This window comes from Psammomys obesus, unplaced genomic scaffold (genome assembly GCF_907164565.1).
Source record: "Psammomys obesus unplaced genomic scaffold, mPsaObe1.curated_primary_1811, whole genome shotgun sequence".
NCBI classification, from domain to species: Eukaryota; Metazoa; Chordata; class Mammalia; order Rodentia; family Muridae; genus Psammomys; species Psammomys obesus.
Genome location: NW_026590663.1, coordinates 6,810,989 through 6,833,034, shown reverse-complemented (window position 1 = coordinate 6,833,034; position 22,046 = coordinate 6,810,989). Strand labels below are relative to the sequence as shown.

Genomic DNA, 22,046 nt, shown 5'->3' with positions numbered 1-22,046 from the left:
GCCCTGGCCCTCAACTCTATCAGTTATCTATTTTTTCTATAAATGCAGCACTTCTCAGGGTTTGCCTAGAAAAAATAGAGTTAGATCCAAGAAATCAATCTTTGCTTTTTGAACTTTTGTTTGTGATGTTCATTTTAGTGGTATTGCAAAGTGAAGGAATTAACCTCAACTTCAAACCCACGTCTTTGATCAAAGATGCTCTCCCGAAGCCCGCAGGCATCCTCAGAGGCTCTAGTTCCAAAGGAGGCATTTTTCACCATGACTAGATTTTCAAAATCATAAGTTTTATACCTTTAAAAAGATTAATTAAGAAAAGGCTCCCAAAGGCCTTCTTTACTTATTTCCTCCTTCCCACCCCTTTTCTTTGCTCTAGCTGCGTGATGCAAGAAGTATAGCTAGTATTTTGATATTGACATTTTATATGATGCTAAAACATATAGAAATTTCTAGAAATATAAAGATTATATTTTATTCTCAGTTTTAACTCATAAGGGTGATGACTGAGTGGAGTAGAATTCAGAAAGTTACACTAAAGAAGGCATCTTTCATCCCAACTTTTATGTATAAAACCATCACACAGATAGGCATGCTGTCCCTTCATAGGAAACATGAGCTTGACATATGTTACATTCTCATACTCTTTGTACCATTTAAAAGAGGGTTTTCTTGGACGGAGAAGGAGAAAAGTAATTTAAAAATTCTCAGTTACTCAGACATCTATCTTCTTCTTATTATTTTTTGTCTTGGCCTGCATATACTTTGTAGCATACATGTTACATAGCTCTAGGGCTATGGTAAGGTCCCTTAAATGTATTTCAGATCTTGAGAGGGAAGACTGGGGCTTGCTATGTTGAGGATAGTGTTTCTAGACCTTTTTGGAATGTGCAAATATTTGTGTTTGACCGCACAATATTAACCGTTAAATATCGTACGTTATGACATGCCTGCTATCTGCTAGGATCCAGGCAGATACCTCCGATTTATTATATACTCCTGATACTGGGCAGATGTTATCACTGTGTCCATTTTATAATGAGGATCTTGATTCTGAAAAAAGCAGAAGCACTTCCTTGTACCATTATTATTCTGCTTTGCTTTCCCGTTTAATTTTTATTGATTTTTTTGAGAATTTCCTACAGTGTGTTTTGATTATAGCCAACTCTCTCCCCAGCTCCTTCCAATCCATCCCCTGTCCCCACTCACCCAACTCTGTGTCCTCTTTTAAGCTCATAAAACTGAATTTGTTCTGCTCATACACTCTTGACTGTGTGGTCGCCCTCTGGAGCACTCTCTACCTAGCAGAGGCCACATCCTTCAGGAGAACTGACTCCCCTCCCAGCAGCTACCAAATGCCAAGAGGGCCTTGGCTAGGGGTGGGCCTCCCTGTGTCTCTTCCTCTCCATGCTAGGGTTTTTGTCTGGTTTGAGCTTGTTTGGACAGGTTTTGTGCACACGACCGCAGCGGGCTCATATGTGCAACTGCCCTCCTGTGTCCAGGAAACACTGTTTTCCTTGGAGTTCCTCAGCACCTTGGTTCTTAGGGTTCCCCCCTCTCTTCCAGGATGATCCCGCAACCTTTCGAGAATGGGTGTGACACAGCTATTCTGTTTAGGGCCAAGAATGCTGGCTGCAGCCTCTAGCATGCTGTTATTATAGGAAGCAACCACCTGCTGGGATTTAACCCAGGCTTGTGATGTTCTTTTTTTCTTTCATTATTAGCTATAGTGGAGATGTGTGTGTGTGTGTGTGTGTGTGTGCGTGCGCTTCTGGTATTCTCCAAAACCCTTCTTCTTTTAGACCAGCATGGCCTTTACATGCGGAGCCACCCATGTCAGCAACGGGCTCTGGTTTAGGCCTGACCCCGCTAAGACTTCTCTCACACCTCCCCCATGGGCTTGGGTCCTGACTACTAAGTGGAATTCAAGTGAGCAGAGACTGACGGGAAGAGCTGCACAGATGGACCTGCCTCCTTCAGCTCCCCTTCTTTCCTGAATTATCAACCTAGCTTTCTTGTCTCTTCTTTTTTATTTGCCTTTTTTGGATTTAAGTTTTCATCTTTTTTCTTCACAATTTATTCATTATATACTAATTGAAAACCCCTCTCTCAACTCCCCCCAGTCTCACACTCCCTCCATCTTCCCCTAATCCCCTTTCCCTAGTCCACTGGAAGGGGGAGTTCTCCACTATTGCCATCTCTCCATAGCTTGTTAAGTCTCATCAGGACTGCCTGGATTCTCTTTCTCTGTGGCCTGGCAAGGCTGCATCATCAGGGGTGAGTGATAAGAGAACAGTCAACTGAGTTCATGATATAGACAGCCCCTGATACCCTCACTCAGAGATCCACAAGGAGACTGAGCTGCCCATCGGCCACACCTGAACAGGGGGTCTAGGTCCTCTCCATGCATGGTCCTCCATTGGTGTTTCAGTCTCCAGGAACCCCTGGACTCAGGTCTTAAAAGTGTCCTCTTAATCAAGAGTAAGGCTAACTATGATCTTTCTCTGTTATGGTCTTCCAGTGGCGCATTCCTCATATCTACAGGCAAAAGTCAAAACTCCCTCCTTAGCATTATGTTTTCCTGCTCACGTCCTCCTCCTTTCAAATCTCCTGACATTTTCAACTTGCATGTTAGGTTCATGTTTATCCATCTGTTCACAATCTTCTTTGTCTGTGTGTGTGTGTGTGTGTGTGTGTGTGTCTTTACATTCTTTTGAAAGTGCTAGCTTTCTGTCTTCCCACCATGTCCTGTCCCTCTTCCAGACTTGTTATTTCTTAGGAATGCAGCTCAGTTGTCTTCTGTTCTGTGAGGCTTTCTCTGCATCGCGGAGGAAGGAGGTACTCCTTTTTCTGTGATTTTGAAACATCCCAGAAATGCCTTGCCAAAACGTGTTTCACAGAGTTTGACACCTGCTTGTTCGTTGTTCAGTCCACCTGGCTGTGAGCCCTGGGAGAGTGATGAATTTGTCTCAGAACTCTGTGTCCCTAATGCCTACCACAGCATGCTGTGCATTTGACAAACTTTTCTTCAGGAATCAGACAAGGTAAAAGTATAACTTGGTCTGCTAATATGCAGTATGATTAGTGACTTACAGGATCTTTCAGAACCTTAATTTTCTCATCCCTGAGATGAGGGTCTAGGCTGTAATCTCTTATGTCTGGTACTTGGAGGATATTTAGCCACTTAAACAGTGAGGAATTAAGGAGTTGCTTATGGCAACTCCTTTTCAAAAGGCTTGCTTTTTGTTAAAATCCTTATTTCAGTATGAGTCTTTCAAATGAGTGATTCAGGCTAGAGTAAGGATATCGACGTCTCCGGAGAGTGAAGTGCTCCGGAGAGGATGCTGTTATAATAGGCCGGCCTCCGGGCGTGTTCAGGGTCACAGCATCTCGGAGTGTCAGACTGGGAGGGAATGAAGAGATTAGTCATGGAGCTTCTTTATTAAAAACTGAGGACCTGGAAAGTTTGAGAAACTTCTTCAAAGTCATAAAACTAGGCTGGCGCGAAATGCAGTCTCCAACAGGCGGTGTGATACCACCCCCATCACCCTAACGTAGGCAAACTGAGGCAGGAGGATCCTGAGTTCAAGGCCAATGTGGGGTATATAGTGAGACCCTGCTTAAAAACAAAACAAAGCAAAGCAAAAAGCAGGAAACGGGAAAATTTCACCTTCTGTATTCTTAGATTTCTTCATTCTGCCTCATTAAGCACATAATTTCCATAATTAAATCAATATTTTGAATAATACTGTCTGCAGAGATGTGTGAATGGAAATATTGATGTTATTCCTTGAGCTTCCGTGACACGGTTGGTTAAGTTGAGTAAGCCTAATGACTTGTTAGCTCCCTTGGTTTGATGGCTTGGTCTCCATCTCCCGATGTAGTGTAAGCAAGCAAGGAATTTGTCCTTTACTTGTTGTTGTTCTATTTTATTCTGTTTATCAGAAAAGTGAAAGAAGAGAAAACAAAAGGCCAAGGAGACTTACCAAGGGTAGTTACAATGATGGATGCTAAGAGATCAAAAAAAGTTGTACTCTGGCCACAGTTAATGGGTATCAGGTTTCATCTAAGATAAAATAAACACACATCAGATAAGAAACTGGACAGAACAGAGCAAGCTATGAAAGGCCTGATGCAAACCCTAATGACAGTGGCAATCATGGAAACTTGTAGCTGCTTCAGGTTTTGTTTGTCTATGACTGAACAAGACACCTTTGTTATAACGGATGAACCTTTTATCCAGTCTTAAAATTTTCATACATAACGAATATTATCTTTTTTCAGTTGCTGTGATGAGACCCTCAGATAAAAAGCAACAGGGGTGGAAAGTGTTTATTTGGCTCACACTTCCAGGTCACGGGCCATCAGTGATGGAGTCAGGGCAGGAGCTGAAGCAGACACCTGAAGCAGAAACCGCAGAGGGATGCTATCTGCTGGCTATCTTGAAGGCTCAGGTTCAGTCAGTCCACCCCAGGACCACTGCTTTGGCAACTGCTGTAAAGACCTGCTGTTCTATTTGCTCTTGAGTATTTGCTTATGTCAGTACTTCAGACTGGATCAGGAAATCCTTACATCAGATAATTCCTCTTTTCTTTTGTTCAAAAGCACTTTTATTAATTCTCTGAGGATGTCACGCGCCATATCTGAACATATTTGCCCCCCCTTCTCCCATTACCACCCTCTCGACTCCTCCATCGCTTCCCACCTAATTTTGAGATTATTTCCTTTCATCTTTCTTCTCCCACAAACCGCAGTTTGTGTTGCCCAGCTGGTCTTGGGCTTGAATGAAGCCTTCTCCTGTGTGCAGTCAGCGATCGAAGATCACACCATTACGGGAAACTAGCTTGCCTTTTCCAAGTAGCTATGAAAGGCCAATACTTCATCAACGAGTGGTGAGACGGTGCCCACCTCCCTCACGCCGTGCTGGGATGTTGTGTAGCTGGAGCCTGCAAAGGTCTTGTGTGCACTGCCACAGCTGCTTTAAGGCCACATGCTCATCTGCCCCGTTTTGTCTGGAAAACACGGTTTCTTTGATGTCATCAACCACCTCTGGTTCTCAGAATCTTTCCAACCCTTCTTCCTCAACGATCCAGAGCAGAGGGCCCCACATTCTTTTCTGTTCTCTGTGTGTTGACCACAGTTGTGGGCCACTGTGTTAATACCAATTTCACCTTCTATATTCTTAGATTTCTTCATTCTGCCTCATTAAGCACATAATGTCCACAATTAAATCAATATTTGCTTCGGGAGATGTGTTGAACTTTGAGAATAATCATAATTTATGAGTCAGTTTAATGCTATGTCCACTTGCGATGACAGTAGCGTGTTTTGGGCTTTTATAGTTGCTGTGAGAGACTATCTGACAGAAGCCACTTAAGGGAGGAGGGTTCCGCTTGGTTTCCAGTGGCAGCAGTATCTCGGCAGGGAAAGCATGGCCTCCGGAGATGCTTTTCTCCTCACAGTGGGACCTTGGTGCACAGCTTACTCAGAGCTGGCAAGAAGTAGGGAGATCTAGATGGGAATCATGGTTAGTCTGTCTCTCAAAGAACCCCTTCCCCAGTGATCTATTATGATTTATTATGTCTAAAAGCATTCAGAGCCTTCCAAAACAGCCACAGCAGCTCAGGACCAAGTGTTCAAACACATGAACCTGTGGGGACATCTCAAACCCAGAGCACAGTACCCTGTCTTCTTGTGCACATGGACATTTGTGCCAATTTGTTCCTCAAACAGTGACTTCAATTTTTCCCAACAGTAGAGTATAAAATGTTCCCACATTTTAACTTATAATTATTATCAAACTTAAAAAAAAAAAAAAAACACCTCAAGTGACAACACATGCTGGAGAGGCTGTGGAGAAAGGGGAACCCTCCTCCACTGCTGGTGGGAATGTAAACTTGTACAACCACTCTGGAAATCAATCTGGCGCTTTCTCAGACAACTAGGAATATCACTTTCTCAAGATCCAGCCATACCACTCCTAGGCATATATCCAAAAGAGGCTCAAGTACACAATAAAAACATTTGCTCAACCATGTTTGTAGTAACTTTATTTGTAATAGCCAGAAGCTGGAAACAACCCAGATGCCCCTCAACTAAAGAATGGATGCAGAAATTGTGGTACATCTATACAATGGAGTATTACTCAGCAATGAAAAATAAGGAAATCATGAAATTTGCAGGTAAATAGTGGGACCTGGAAAGGATCATCCTGAGTGAGCTGTCCCAGAAGCAGAAAGACACACATGGTATATATTCACTCATATAAACATAGGATAAACGTACATCTAAAGAAACTAATCAAGAGAGAGGACCCTGACTAAAATGCTCAATCCCCATCCTGAAAGGCAAAGAGGATGGACATAAGAAGAAGAAGAAAACAGGAAACAAGTTAGGAACCTGCCACAGAGGGCCTCTGAAAGGCTCTACCCTGCAGACTATCAAAGCAGACGCTGAGACTTATGGCCAACTGTTGAGCAACGTGCAGGGAATCTTATGTAAGAAGTGGGAAATAGTAAGATCTGGAGAGGACAGGAACCCCACAAGGAGAGCAACAGAACCAGAAAATTTGAACACAGGGGTCTTCCCAGAGACTCATACTCCAACCAAATACCAGGCATGGAGATAACCTAGAACCCCTGCACGGATGTAGCCCATGGAAGTTTAGTGTCCAAGTGGGTTACATAGTAATGGGAAGAGGGACTGCCTCTGACATAATCTGATTGGTCTGCTCTTTGATCACCTCCCCCTGAGGGGAGAGCAGCCTTACCAGGCCACAGAAGATGACAATGCAGCCATTCCTGATGTGATCTGATAGACTAAGATCAGAAGGAAAGAGAGGAGGACCTCCCCTATCAGTGGACTTGGGGAGGAGCAAGGGAGAAGAAGGGGGAGGAAGGGTGGGACCAGAAGGGGAGGGCCTTATGGGGGGATACAAAGTGAATAAACTGTAATTAATAAAAATAAATACATTTTAAAAAACACACATTTTTAGCTTGATGTATATGAAATAGTATAGACATTTTTCAGTTTTCTGATTGTTATTGAAGCTGAGAATCTTCCCATACATTCCGTAGACTTAAATTTGGTTTTGCAATTAAGTGTTAATATGTCAATTGTTCGTACATTCGCTAATGTTTTTCTACGGGATTGTCTGGTTTTCCTGTATTGAGTTTTATTAATTCCTTATGTATTTGGTAAAATTTCCCATCTGAGGTCAGAGCTAGAGTCATAGTCTCAGGGCTTCTATTATTTGGAATACCCCTTTAGGATTCTACACGAAACTGCAGCTCACATACTTGCCTCACTTTCTTTTTATGGCCTCTGTCTGTGGCCTATCTTTCATTTAAGTTCAAATTGTACCGACATGTTTATTGTGGTTATTTTCTGGTTGTTGTTGGTCTGAGCTATGCCTGTGTCATCCAGCTCCCATTTGCTTATTTTCTTTTAGTATGAGGCTTGTCTTTTAGCCCAGTTTATCTCCAGGTATCAAGACCATAAAGAGAACTTTGACTAATTTTCTTTCTATAGTTCCCTTTTCTAAATTAAAGATAAATTCTTAGAAAAACTTCTCACTTCTGATTTTTTTCTAAAGTTTTAGCTACTTTAATAGTTTTTGTGTTTGGGGTGAAAAATTAAGCTACGTTTCCACCCCTTGTGCAGGAATGGTTTTATTTTTATAGTTTTTTTCCTTAAACATTCGACAGTTCCTTTGCATCAGCCCTCCAGTTCTCACCAGCTCAAGCTTTACCCTGGGCCGTGGCCTGAGGTCAGAGCAAGAGTCACTGTCTCATGGGCCCCTATTCTTGGAATACACCTCCAGGATTCTACAGAGCTCCAGCTCACATTCTTGGACTTTTACATTTCTATTTATGGCCTGTGACTATGGCCTATCTTTCATTTACATTTAAATTGCATTGACATATTTATTGTGGTTCTTTTATAGTTGTTGGTAGTCTGAGCTATGTCTCTGTCAGCCAGCTTTCTTGTTGCTGGGAGGTCTGAGAGGATGAGCATACATGATTCATGATCCTAATGAATCCTCGTAGTGTCTTGGGTTCTGGTCTAAGGTTCTGTGCTTTTTTTTTTTTTTTCTATGCTTATAGATTCAGCCCAGGAAAAAAAAATATCTGAGCTCTCATCAAAATACAGTAAATATAATTAATATACATTATAGCTCACTCATTTTTTATTTTATGAAGTTCATGGATGAAATGACTCTTTTATTATAAAGAAAAAACATCCAAACTTTGTCTTTCTTATACAAGTAAAAATCTCTTTGGTAACTATTTGACAGATGTCTAAATTGATCCATATATAAATGCAAATTTGTCTACCTACTTACTCTCTTTTTTAAAAAAGATTATTTATTATGTATACAATGTTCTGTCTGTATATAGGCCTGCACGCCAGAAAAGGGCAGCAGATCTCATTATAGATGATTGTGAGCCACCATGTGGTTGCTGGGAATTAAACTCAGGACCTCTGGAAGAGCAGACAGTGCTCTTAACCCCTGAGCCATCTCTTCAGATCCTATCTACTTACTCTCTAAGCAGTTCATGGCCAGTCTACACCCATTTACAGTACTTGTTCTGTGAACATGATTCTTTTTATTATTTTTTTAATTTTTATTATTAGTTACATTTTATTAATTCTGCATCCCAGCTGTATCCTGCTCTCTCATTCCCTCCCAATCCCACCCTTCCTCCCTCCCTCATCTCCTCCCTGCCCCTTTCCAAGTCCACTGATCGGGAAGGACCTCCTCCCCTTTCATCTGACCCTGGTTTATCAGGTATCTTCAGGACTGGCTGCAATGTCCTCCTCTGTGGCCTAGCAGGACTGCTTCTACCTTCGGGGTGGGGCGCGTGTCGGTCAAAGAGCCTGCTATTGAGTTCCTGTCAGAAATAGTCGCTGTTCCCCTTGCTACCACAGGCTACATCCCGGCAGAGGTTCTAGGTTCTATCCACATGTGGTCCTTGGTGGAGTGTCAGTCTCAGAAAAGACCCCTGTGCCCAGATATATTTGTTCCTTGTGGAGCTCCTATCCTTTCCATGTCATACTAACTCCCCCTTCTTTCATATGATTCCCTGCACTCTGCCAAAGGTTTGGTTATGAGTCTTAGTATCTGCTTTGATACATTGCTAGGTAGAGTCTTTCAGTAGGCTCCTGTCCTGTTAATTGTTTTCTCCTACATCCAATGCCCATCCCATTTGTCTTTTTAAGTGAGGATTGATTATCTTACCCTGGGTCCTCTTTCCTGTTTATCTTCTTTAGGTGTATAGATTTCATTATGTTTATCATGTCTTATAGGCCTATATTAGTGAGTATATACCAGGTGTGTCTTTCTCCTTCTGGGATACCTCACTCAGAATCTAGTGGGATCACTAGATCCCACCATTTTCTGCAAATTTCATGATTTCCTCATTTTTGATTGCTGAGTAGTATTCTATTGTGTAGATATACCACAATTTCTGTATCCATTCCTCTGTTGATGGACATCTGGGCTGTTTCCAGGTGTGAACATGTTCTATTGGCCCAGTTTTAACTGCCTCCCCACCTGGCACACATTTAAGCTCAGAGGAGAGAAGAAGGTTAATGATCAGTTCTTGTCTTGAATTATCCAAAAGTTTCCTACACTACTGAGTCAAATGAAAGCGTGAGGCAAAGTGTCTGAACTGTGTAAGACTTCTGGTAAAGTCCCAAGTGAAATCAGGCTCCTGTAAAAAGAGGTATGTAAGCCTTTACCAGGTTCTCATGGCTCTGTATGACAGAGACCTGAGAGTCTAGTGTCTTTCATGTCTTTGTGTCCTGTGAGTGTCCACCAGACCTGAATCTTTGGTGCCATCATTACTATTCCATCTGCTTATGCACCTGGTTAAGACTAAAGTCTGGTTCATTTTCCTGGTCCACTGTGAATCTAGATTTTTGAAAACTTAGATGACGCTGACCAACCAATATCAGTTCTTCAAACCTTTCTTTATTGCCTGAACTCAGGAGACTTCGGAGCTTGGTAACATGAAAAACTCTAGAATCTCACTATATAAAGTGAGGCCCAAGGGCCCAGCTGACTCGACATCATAATTTACTATAAATGAAGCATTGATTGGTGTGATATCTGAATGGATAAAGGGCCTAGGCACAAGTATGAGAGCCTGAGTTTGGATCAGCTGTGTAAAAGTGTGGGGTGAGCAATGCCTGTTTGTAGCATCAGTGTCCATCCACGGAAATTTTTGGCCAGATAGCCTAGCTTGAAACAATATGCTTTAGGTTTAGGAAATAAAAGAATAAGGCAGGTACTGGTAGAAGAAGCTGTCAGGTGTGGGCTCTGTCCTTCACGTATATGTGCAAATAAATGTACATACAGACACACATGTACATACCCTCCTACAAACACGCGTACCTCTGCTCTCCACAAACGTAGAATTTCAGGTCTCTGTCAAGACCTGCTTTAGTAGTCTGTACATTTTATCAATCTCAACTTAGTCTTAGGTATCAGAATAAATTAGGGTTCTTTTCATTTTAAAATATTTTTAATTTTAATTAATTTATTCAGTTTACATCCCAATCGTAGCCCCCTCCCTCTTCTCCTTTCAGTTCCATCCTCTCTCCCTCTTTCTGCATCCTCCTCCCCCTATTCCTCAGAAAAAGAGACCGCTACCCACCCCAGCTTATCAAGTCACCATTAAGACTTAGCCCTTCCTCTTCCCCCGTGGCTTGGCAAGGTAGACCCACCAGGGCCCTTCCTCTTCCCCCGTGGCTTGGCGAGGCAGCCCACCAGGGGAAGTGATCAGGAGGCAGGCGCAGAGTCCATGTCAGAGACAGTACCTGTTCCTCTTACTAGGACACCCACATGAAGCCTGAAATGCCCATCTGCTACAACTGTGTAGGGGGCCTAGGTCTGGTCCATGCATGCTCCTCAGTCGGTGCTTTGGTATCCACAAGTCACTCTGGGCCCTGCTTAGAGGTTCTGTTGGTCTTCTTGTGGAGCTCCTGGCACCTCCAGGTTCTTATAGCTTTCCTTCCACTTTTATACAAGACTCCCTACACTTAGCCACTGTTTGGCTGTGTCTCGGCATCTGTTTCCATCTGCTTCTGGAGTCTGTCCAAGAACAGCCATGCTAGGCTCCCATCTGCAAGGACAGTCTCATTTTTAGTGTCAGGTGTTGGCTCTCTCCCGTGGGGTGGGTCTCAGCTTGGGCCAGGCATTGGCTGAACATTCGTTCCATCTCTGCTCTATCTTTATCCCTGAACATCTTCTAGGCAGGGTTAACTTTGGGTTGAAGTTTTTGTGGGTGGGTTGGTGACCTCCTTCTTACAATAGGAGTCCAGTCTAGTTAGAGGGTGTCATCTTCAGTCTCCATGACCCCTGCTACTAGGATTCTCAGCTAGAGCCACCCCCATATCCTCCCAGGAGCCTGCCCTACCTTAGGTCTCCAGCTAGTCACAGAGATATTTCCATCCATGGTTCTCCTCTCTGTACAGGCCTTCTGTCAACCCCCCACCCCTGCTCTCCTCAGGTCTGATCTCCACTCTCATTTTTTTTTGTGCTCCCTCTCCTACCTTGTTCCCTCTTTTCAACTACCTCCTTTGTCTATTCTATTTCCTCTTCTGAGTGAGATTAAAGCGTCCTCCCTTGGGTCCTCCTTGTTACTTATCTTCTTTGGGTGTATATGTTGCAGTATGTTTATCCTGTATTATGGCTAAAATCTGCTTCTAAGTGGTGTATACCGTTGTGTCTTCCTGCTTCTGGGATGCCTCACTCAATATGATCTTTTCTAGCTCTACCCATTTGCCTGCAATTTTCATGACTTCCTTGTTTTTAATTGCTGAGTAGTATTCCATTGTGTAAATGTACCACAATTTCTTTATCCATTCTTTGGTTGAGGGACATCTGGGCTGTTTCCAGACTCTGGCTATTACAAATTATGCTGCCAGGAACATAGTTGAGCAAGTGTCCTTGTTGTGCGGTAGAGCATCTTTTGGGTATATGCCCATGAGTGGTATATTTATACCCCACAAAATGACAAGAGTAGCTTCCTTCACTTGCCACAGAAAAATGTAGCCTACGTTTGAGGACCAGGTCTCACAGGTTATAGATGGAAATGAGAACGTCACTTAGATATATCAGAAAGAAAATGGTAAGAAACAATGGGCCTTGAATTTACAGTGCCTGCTTCTGTTGCCAACTGTTGTCCCACTTCAGACATTTGCTTTCATCTCCCCAGTCCTGGCTGTGTGCAGGGCTTGAAACAGAACATTCATATACTTCTCGTGGTCTGATCTTACCACCACACACTGTGATAGCAGCCATATGAGCCCTGGCATTTGGCTTATTGTCATGGAACAGAGCAAATGTCCACCCATGACAGGTTCAGGACCTTGGCCTTATTAGCACTGACCTCCAAACTGAGCTTGTTATTGTCATGCTCCTTGTTAGGTAATGACTGCTAAGCGCCCACTGCTTCCAATTATAATGAATTATTGGCAATATGGTCTCAGCCCTCAAGCCAACTTTGCAGTCTGAAATGGGGAAACAATCTAAAGAAGCGAGAACAAAATGCATACAGAATTGGAAGAAATGCAACATATAGGCCTGCAGGGTGGATGTCTTGGGCCACATGCTGGTAACTTCATTGTTGGATGTACTGGCATTTTAAAAATAGACACACTCTCGGCACTTGGCCTTCTATGCTGTCACTTTACTGGGAATAGTGATGTTGGGGAAAATGTTTGCTCATATAATCAAATGATTTAGAACATGGTTTTCTAGCATGCGATTCTTAAAAGGGCCATAGGAATTCGTTCCTTAGGTTCATTACCTAGAAAACAAGTCATGGCTTTATTGTTGTTGTTGTTGTTGTTGTTGTTTTCTAAATTTTGCTCTATCCCAGTTGAAGTAAAGTATTGCAGAAAAATAAGCCCAAGTATATTTAATTTATGAATAAGTTCTCCTCTTTCTTTTTAAAATACTTATTTACTTAGAATTTAGTACTTCATACTTGCAAGCATTCTGCCATTGAACTATATTCCAGTCATCAACCTCATTTTTTTAATAAGAGGGAAACTTGTTTATAAAATATACTTGGAAGAGAATATTCCTAACCTGTTTGGTGGGGAGCTGAGGGCTGGCCACTGTGTTGTATATTTAAGGAAATGCTTTTCAGCTAAACTTAGTTTTCATTTTTAACATTGGTAATCTGTAACACTATCAAACTTTTGGGGCTCTAATTTCATTAACATATTGCATTTCAAAATAACCTCATTTAGGTAGATTTTTTTTTAACTTAACTAATTATATGATTTTACCACGCTAATGGAACATTTTCAAACACATGTACTTATAGTCCTACAAAGGACTTTGATTTGCATGCTTTCACTGTAGCAAGGTTCCATTTTAGAAAGCAAAGAAATAAGATTTGTTCCTACTTGGGCTGAGGAACGTCCTGGAATCTTGTGTGCCATTTGGCCAGTGCATCCTAAGTCTGTGTTCAGGATGATCCTGCTTCACCAAGAGCTTCTAGATAGAAAGAGAAGTCGAGATGGCGTGAACCATTTTGACATGTGGATGGAAATCCTTATCATGGGATATTTTAGAATAGGTTCCATAGTTGATCAGAGAAAATCTCAGTGGATCAGAGAACAGATGAACACAATCTAGGTGACAACAAAGGACTTGAGCATAGATAACAATCCTGTATAAACCATGGACTGGAGATGATGAATACAAACCTGTAAAACCCTGAGCCCAATTCTCATTTTCTATGTCTCAAGGTGATGCAAATCAAATCAAATCAGATCGAATCAAACCAAATAAATAAAGCAAAACAGAAGCCTGAAGAATGGCTAAACAAAGAAACAATGGTGTACCCCTCAACAATGCCATCTGCAGCGGTTACACAGAGGGCCCTGGCTCTGGCTTGGACACTTCTCTGCAACAGCCAGCCACGAAACAAGCAGTTGAAATGACAAAATGAAAGAGTACACCTTAAAGGAAGAGAATGGACATGTGTGTGTATGCATGCTTGATCGAGCGCTCATGGAACACACACACACACACACACACACACACACACACACACACACACAAATACACACACAGAAACCCTAAAATCATGGTCATGGAAAACAGCCAACATGTCTGAGGGACCGCTGTGGTCCAGCCAATGTTCCTAGAATAACCAAGCAGAGCATTTCACTTCTCCTTTAATTTTGTTTTTGGTTTACAGGGAGTCAAGGGCCCTTCTGCTTTGTGACAACATAGATAATGGATCTGATGTTAGCTCTGGCATCTCATGGCTATGTGACCAGGGCCTGCAAACCCCAGCGGCCTCAGTGAAGAAGGGTGGCAAAATTGAGTTTCTCATCAAGTGCCCAGAGGTGCCTACCAGATGCAGCCAAGATGGCTCCAGGGCCTGTGGCACAGGGAGTGGAAAGAGATGAGCTGTGAAGCCGCCCAGCAGGCAGCCCCACAGCTGAAAGAAAGCAGCTCAGAAAACTGGGTCAGGCTTGGGTGGTGACTGAAATCAGAAACCCGTGAGAAGAAGCGTTTATGAACATGTGAGCAGCGGCAAAACTGATTGTTTCAAAAGTAACAATGAAGCAATGCATTAAAAGCAGCAATGCTAAACTGGGCCCAGTGGCCCACGCCTGTAATCCCCGCCCTCAGCAGGCAGAGGCAGGCAGATCTCTGAGTTTGTGGCCAAACTGGTCCACAAAGCAAGTCCAGGACAGTCAGGGCAACACAGAGAAACCTGGTCTTGAAAAAAAAAAAAAAAAAAAAACTAAACAAAACAAAACAAACAGCAATGCTGAATGTTGCTGGCCCTGACTGACGTTATAAGAGGTATTGAAGGTGCAGGAAAAAGGTCATTTTTGATCCATTAAATGAAAAGCTTTGCTCTTCTCTTCAGTTTCAAGCATCGGTTTCGTGCTCCTCTCCACGTTACATGTGGAAGATGTACCGGGATGTCGGCCTACTCAGTGTCACTAATGGCCCAGCTCAGTTCCCTGAAGGTTCCGAAAGCATTTTCTTTGCAGACTTAATTTTAGTTTTGTGAAATCATTAGGCCCTGGAATATGTTGGATGACTGACATTGCTGGCATTGTTATTTAGCCATGCCTGGAGTGCTCATTTGGATAGAGTATATAGTATTAATAAGGAACAACATGGCGGATAGGATTTCATGGAAGTCATTTAACTTCACCCAGAGGGAAAACACGAATCTGTGTTTTGTGACTATATCCTACCCGTAGACACTAGATACCCCAAAATAATGTCATGGTACTCATGGAGAATGGGAAAGTAGGCTTGATTGGTAAAGAGAGTATATCAGCATGGTGAGGAAAATAGCACAGAGCATGTATTTGCTTCCCAGTGTGTCCATATCTCATGTAAGCACCACTGTGTGATGATACTATCTTATTGAACAATTATTATAACAATGATAGCATCCCTGTTTCCATTACCTGAATGCTTGGTATAGAATTCAGGCATAGCAGTAAGCATCTTGCATGTATTATCTTACTTAAATCTTAAGGCAATCTGTATGGTAGATATTACTGTTTCCACATTGTAGATGAGGAAGCCTTATTTCAAGGCTAAGCCCCTCTAACTACACCCCCATTGTGCAATAATCGTTCTCAAACCGCTGGGTTTATTTATTCGGATTAGGTATAAGGAAATGGGAGTTAATCTCTCAAACCTAGAAGTTGAGCTTTACAATAACTGTAAACATGAGTTTTAAAATAAATGTATTTACTGTCCTGTGTTTGTCCTTTATTTCATGTGAAGGTTTTGGTATATGTGTTAAAAAGTGAATTATTGATTGAACTTCTCTTTCTTCAAAGACCAAGGCAGTAGCCATTCCATGGCCTGTCCTGGGAAAAGCAGCTTTCTCCTTGAGGGTCACTGTGCATGTGCCTGAGCAGGGACCTTTCCACAATCACGTGGTGATTGGTTTAGATGGATTTACTAAATCTCATAGAGATCTGGGCATCACCCAGGTGCTTGGTGCCTCATCTCTTTGGATCCACAGGAAGTGCCTGGAGCAGAGTCACCTGAGGCTTAAAGAGGCTAAACAAGGAGTTCAAGGTCAGATGGCTGGCAGCTGGAGAGTTGGGGTGCATAGTTTTCAAGTGTCCTCAGAATCAGAGCTGTTACTCATGGGGTCAACTGCCTCTCTATGATCAGATTTCTTTCTCTGATTTTTGTATTAAATGTTTTTGGTCATGTGTTCATTCTTTTCTCAGATGAGTTATTTAATTATTTTTCTTTATAGGTTTTCTTGAATAGATAAAGTGACTTGCTATTACCTTTATATGACTAAAATAGAAGAAAACCCTTCATCTCACAGTTCTTTTGTAATTTTAGATAGAGTGTTTAAACTAAAGGTGATTTCAATTATTCCTAGGGATTTTCTCAGCCATGCTTTGGAGAGGGCTAATGGATTTTAATTCACTCATTTTAGGACTCCTGTACCTTTTAAAGTGACAGCTTCTCTGTCCTGCTTTTAGCTCCTATATACAAATACTTGCATATACTAGCATGTACTTTGTATTCAAATCACTTTGCTGTTCGGTTTTTCCCTGGATGTGTGATAAATTAGGGTACATACTTCACTGCTTTAGAAGCAAGGCACTGAAACAGTTATCTTCCCAATTATTTGGGAAAGCAGTTCAGGGAAATTAGGAGGCTGTGAGGTCTTCAGAGGCCCTGGTCTTCATGCCTTTGCTTTGTACCCGATGGTACTCTCCCTAGTTGTAAGCTCAATGCCTAGTGGTGGCATCTAGCTTCACATCTGCATTTTAGCCCTTTGCAAGGGACCCAGGGGAGAGAAAGGTGAAATCAAGTAGTTATGTTTAAATATGTATTCCATTGTCCGCTATCTACACTCTTTTGGTCAAAGTTTGATTATGTGTCTATGCCTACTCCGTTAAAAAGAGACTGCAGGAAATGGGGGATCTGGCTCAAGGCATTTGTCACTCTCTGAGATCTGCTTACCTAAAGGGACAAGAGGAGGATGAATGCTGGAGTTAATTAACAATTTCTGGCACAGTTTGGCCCTCCCTCCTCCCAGCATCGATTCCCACCTGTCATTTCATATAGAGGGTGTGCTCGCGTTCACTCAATGAAAACAGACAAAAGTTTTTCCTGCGTACTTCTTGTAGATGAGAGTCGAGGAGGTCTGGTGGATGTTCTCCCGACTCTACCATGTCTTACCTGGCCCCAGAAACCCCTGTACTAAATATAACGATGCCTTACTTGGTGCAAAACTCCCATTTGGAAAGAGAAAAGGAAGCTCAGCATGGAGGCTGGGCAGGAACTGCTTGGCACTTTTGTTACAGCCTTTTGGGCATGCTGAACTTGCTCTGCAGACTTGCTCACTAGCAGTTAACTTGCCTGTTTGTTGCTCTTGGTGGCTCTGTGTTTCCTAGCCACATGTGTGGTGTAAGTTGCAAAATATGGCAAGTCGCCCGTTTCATAGCCTGCTTTTTGTGGTTGCAATTTGGGAACTTGGGACTTGGTGTAATGACTGTAGCGTAGTCAGCCAGGCTTTTGCTTTCTTTGTGATGTAATTTCCCGTGTATTTACTGCCAATGTGTTGCATATGAATCAAACCTTGGTTGTGGTTCTTAAGCCTGTAGATTACAACTTTTGATTTACTTGCTTCAGAACGCAGCCTACTCCAAACGGTGTTCCCCAGCTTAAAGGTTTCTACCTTGATCTCTTGATTAAACAGTTTTGTGTAGGAGAGCTGTGCCTGCTCCAGCAGGGTGCTTGGGTTGGACTGGCTCCCCTAGGGTTACCCACAAAGATACTCCATAGGGACTTCATGAAGTAAGCTCTGCGTTACAGCCTCTTATTTTATAGCTTTGGGGTAGCAGAAGCAGGTGCCTTCTTGGCACTCATTTGTAGACAGAGCAGATAGAAAGCATTGCAGTTCTGCATCTTGTAGCATCTGTGTTTTGAGCATCGGTGACCTGGTCTCCTACCCACTCCTAGATATGTTTAGCTTTGTTACAGAGATACTCCACTGTACAGAGCACTCTGTATTAGGATATAGGACTGTTGAGGCTTAGAGATGGTGTGGATTAAACAGGAGATCAGCTTATTTTTCTCCCAATGGCCTCCAGTTGAGCGATTACACAGCTGGGGGTCAGGGCTTCAGCTCTTCAGCATCCATTAGAGATCAGGCTTCTTTTATTTGTTACTGCCTTGGTCTCTAGAACATCTCTCAGCTGCCTCCTGCCATTCTGACCACTTTCCAGTTGGCAGGAGCTAAGGTAGTGAGAGAAGAGTTGGAGGGTAAGTGATGCCCTTAGGAAAACATAAAATGGTTTACACGGATCCCTCCTAACTGAAATTCACTGTCCAAAATAAGCGGTTCGTCACCCTAGATGAATGACTTGCAGAAACAAGGAGGCTCTGGTGAGCTAGTCCTACGTGTAAATACAGTTCAGAGGATTCTGTTGAAAGAACAGAGAGAGTTCCCTGGAAGAACAGAGAGGCTCCACTGTAGCACTGATGATTATCAAATAAGGTTGAAGCATGACTGGACTCCTGGCACGTCTTTCGAACCATCTTCTTCATAAGGAACCTATCTCTAATGTCAGCACTCTCTCTCTCTCTGGGTCCATCTGTCTCTGTCTGTCTTTCTCTTGTGTGTGTGTGTGTGTGTGTGTGTGTTCTTGCAAGTACAATGTGAACTGAGTTTTAAGAAAAACTATCAGGACAATTGACCAAATGTTTTACGTGTGAATATACATTTCATTTTTTAACTTCCTTTCAACCAACCATGCTGTAATTCCATCACAGGAGCCTATAGGCCTCTCTGGAAAGGTGTTGCTATAACTAATTTCAAACAGCAAGATTTAGACACTATTCATTTTTTTCCTGAATACTGACCTTGTTGGCAGCCCTGAATGGAATAAAGCTTGGAAGGCTACGTGTGAAAGCAAGCATTTTATCCCAGTGAGTGACAATGGGAAAGCCGTTAGCTGTCAACCAGCTCACGCAGCCTAAGTTCCTGTTAGCTCCCCAAATGCGGAATCTACAGACAGAACTGCTTTTCAGGCTTATCCTAGGGAATAATGTTTATTCAAATTGAGAAGAAAAGGAAGCGCCGAAGAGCTATCACACCTGGAGGAGTGCATCAGGTTGAGGAGTGTAGTTTGAAATTGTGCATGGGTATTGTTTTCTGACACTGCACGTCCATCTGGACCACTGGCAAGTCATTTTCCTTTGACCCTGGCAGCTCTGCTATCAGCCCTCACATACAAATGTCAGAAGGTCTGGGAGCAGGAGCCTCTGGCTCTCTTTCCATTCCCAGAGGCAGCAGAGAGCTGAAGTCAGAGGCTCTGGCATTGGCCCCATCCTAACCTTGACATTGCTGTTTTGCTCTTCACTCCCAGGAATATTTTCTTTGTCAGTTTTGTGCTGCTTCCTGCTTGGGGGTGGAGGGTGGCTGGCATTGTTGCACTGGGATTTTTCCTAGCATTACTGAAGCCATTGCTTTTTGTATTCCCTTGCTTTTGCAAAAGGGTACAGCTCAGCTGACTTGTGAGCCTTGCTTTCAGGCTCTACTCTCTCTTCTTCTGTATGAATGTTTACCAGTGCACACTCTCTCTTCAGCCTAAATCTCTGGGTGGCTTAGAGGAATGTTCAAAAAGCACCACACTGCTTTGTAGTTTCAAGTTTTATTTCCCAAAATGAATCTGAATATTGTATTGTACAATACAATTTAGCCATTTGTTTAAATAAGTAACTTAAATTAGCTTCATCTAGTTAAAGCCTTGATCTCTATCTCCATCCACTCTTCCAAGAAAGACTTGACTTGTAGGAAAGCAAGCCATGCTTATCCCATGGATTTGAAGAGTCCTTTGTCCCAGCTTCAAACCTCCAGGGAGTTAGAATGTCCTACCGACATTCTCAGCTGAAGAAATCGGTCTCTAACTGTGGAGCTGGTGCTAAGGTATGTTCTTCTTGAAGAGCAAGTTTCTCTCAGAAGCCTGAACATCATATTACCAATAAGGTTATCTTTCCTTCAGGAGTCCAGTCCAATCCATGAGTCCAGTTTCTGTCCAGCTCTTCTTGACCTGCATCCATGAATATTGTTTTCATCTGACCGTAAGGCACAAAAGACCCGGGCTTTTATCCCAGGCTTTACCAATAACATACTATTTAGTGGTCTTTCAATCTGAGTACTTTAAGCCATTTGAAGACGCATTTTATTCATTTGCCTTTTTTTGTAGTGCTGCTTTTTATGACCTAGAAATTCCTGGCATGTTCATTTTTAACTCTGAGGTTTAACCTCTGTGTGTGCCATTATGGAAATCAATCTTCAGAAGTCATAAGTATGCTGCAGAGACCCATCAGAAAGCGTTTATATGAATGATTTAGAATGGGGCTAAATAATTACATTTTGTGGCCAAAAGACTTAGCTTAGAAGTTAGGGGAATAAACCATTTAGGCACTTCCTAAATACATATCAGAGTTACACATTTTAATATAAATTTAACAATGTAAAGTCATTTTGGCAGCATAGTTGAAGACTGAAAGAATCTGTCCACACCCACATTTAGCTAAATTTGGCTCCTTTGGTAGTAGGAAAGTAGCTGGTTAACTTTAAGTATAATTATCTGAACCATTAATTGTACAGGACATATAGAGGGAATGAGTTCTTGCCCATGTTACCTTGAATATAGTCACCCAGGTCTTCTACTTTCCAGACAGCTTCCTCCATATCTGAAAACGGACAAGAACCCTCTCCCATATGATCCAGGCTGGTTGTGCCATTATTTATTGACCATTATTTACACACCAAACATTTTCTTTCCACAGCACAGAGCTGTGATTTCAGACTCCACTTGCCCAAGATTAACCAGTACAGATGCCACTATCAAACTGTATGCTGCAGGCACTAACAGGAGAAACTAGCGGGGCTGACGAGAGGTCTGGGTTCCTGGGAGGCCACGCAGACCCAGCTGCGGGTGAGCAGAAGAGGACCAGGGCAGAGGTGGTTGCAGTGCCCAGCTTGCATCAGGTAAAGCACATTCCCACACAATCTCCGCCCAATAACCAATTCCTGTGATCCTCACTCCACGGTGCTCCGTCTCTTGCGTTGTTTGACGTGCTCCTGTGACTGTGCAGTCTGGGACGGTCCTCTCCTTTCTCTCACTTAGCTTTGGAGACCACCCCTTTGGAGGTATTTTCTGGAGAGAAGATAGAAAAATACATTTTAGTTCCGAGCATCTTCCTTGAAAGAATTCATCTTGAAGCTGAGTGTCCAGGAGGGCCTTCTCTTTCCAAAAATTGAAGGTTGATATTGCTGAGAAAATATACACTGACTCTTAGGGAAATGTCCTGAGTGTTTGTTGTTTTTTACCGTCAAAGTCATCCCCATCTTCCCCCCAACCCCCTGCCACCTTAGGCCTGGGTAGGGGAAGGAGATCCAGGGGTGAGATCTGTCAGATCTTTTAGTGTATGTGTTGATATTGTATAACTCTCTCACCTGAACTCTCTGCCTTTGTTTCATGTCATAGCCAGTCTGGCTTAGTCCAGCACTTACGCTGTCCTCACGCCCCAGCCCAGCCTTTGCAGATTACTCTCTCACTGTGCTGCTCATTGTCTCTCTGCTGTGTGACCTGAGAATCTTCACTTTTGCCTGGCTGTGGGCTGCTGTCATTTCTTCATCACATATCCTAACATGCAATGTTTGTATCTCATCAGGAAAATCTTTTTATTACTTAATTCATTACAATTTATTCCAGATCTCTAGGTGGTTTTATGTTATTTGTGTTATTTTATGCTATTTACCTGCACTGTTTGGATTCAGTAATGCTCTTGTTTATTTATTTTCCCAAGCTGGTTGTCCATTTTTTTGTTGGATGGTAGCAGTTGTGCCTTTTCTTCGCATTCTTCCACAGAGGCCTTCATGCTGACCATCTGAATAATCAGAAATATGTATGAAATAGTCAAGGCTACGTTGATGATTCAGTTGTCTGTAATTTTGTTGTCAACTTCAGCTGTAGTGTGCCAGTTAAGATATGCTCTT

The 22,046-nt window shown here is 42.6% G+C and overlaps 1 protein-coding gene across 2 annotated transcripts in view; it reads left to right on the top strand.

The window, feature by feature from the left end:
* Positions 1 to 22,046, top strand: part of Grm8 (glutamate metabotropic receptor 8) — an 858,268-nt gene that overhangs the window by 302,646 nt on the left and 533,576 nt on the right. The window lies entirely within an intron of this gene.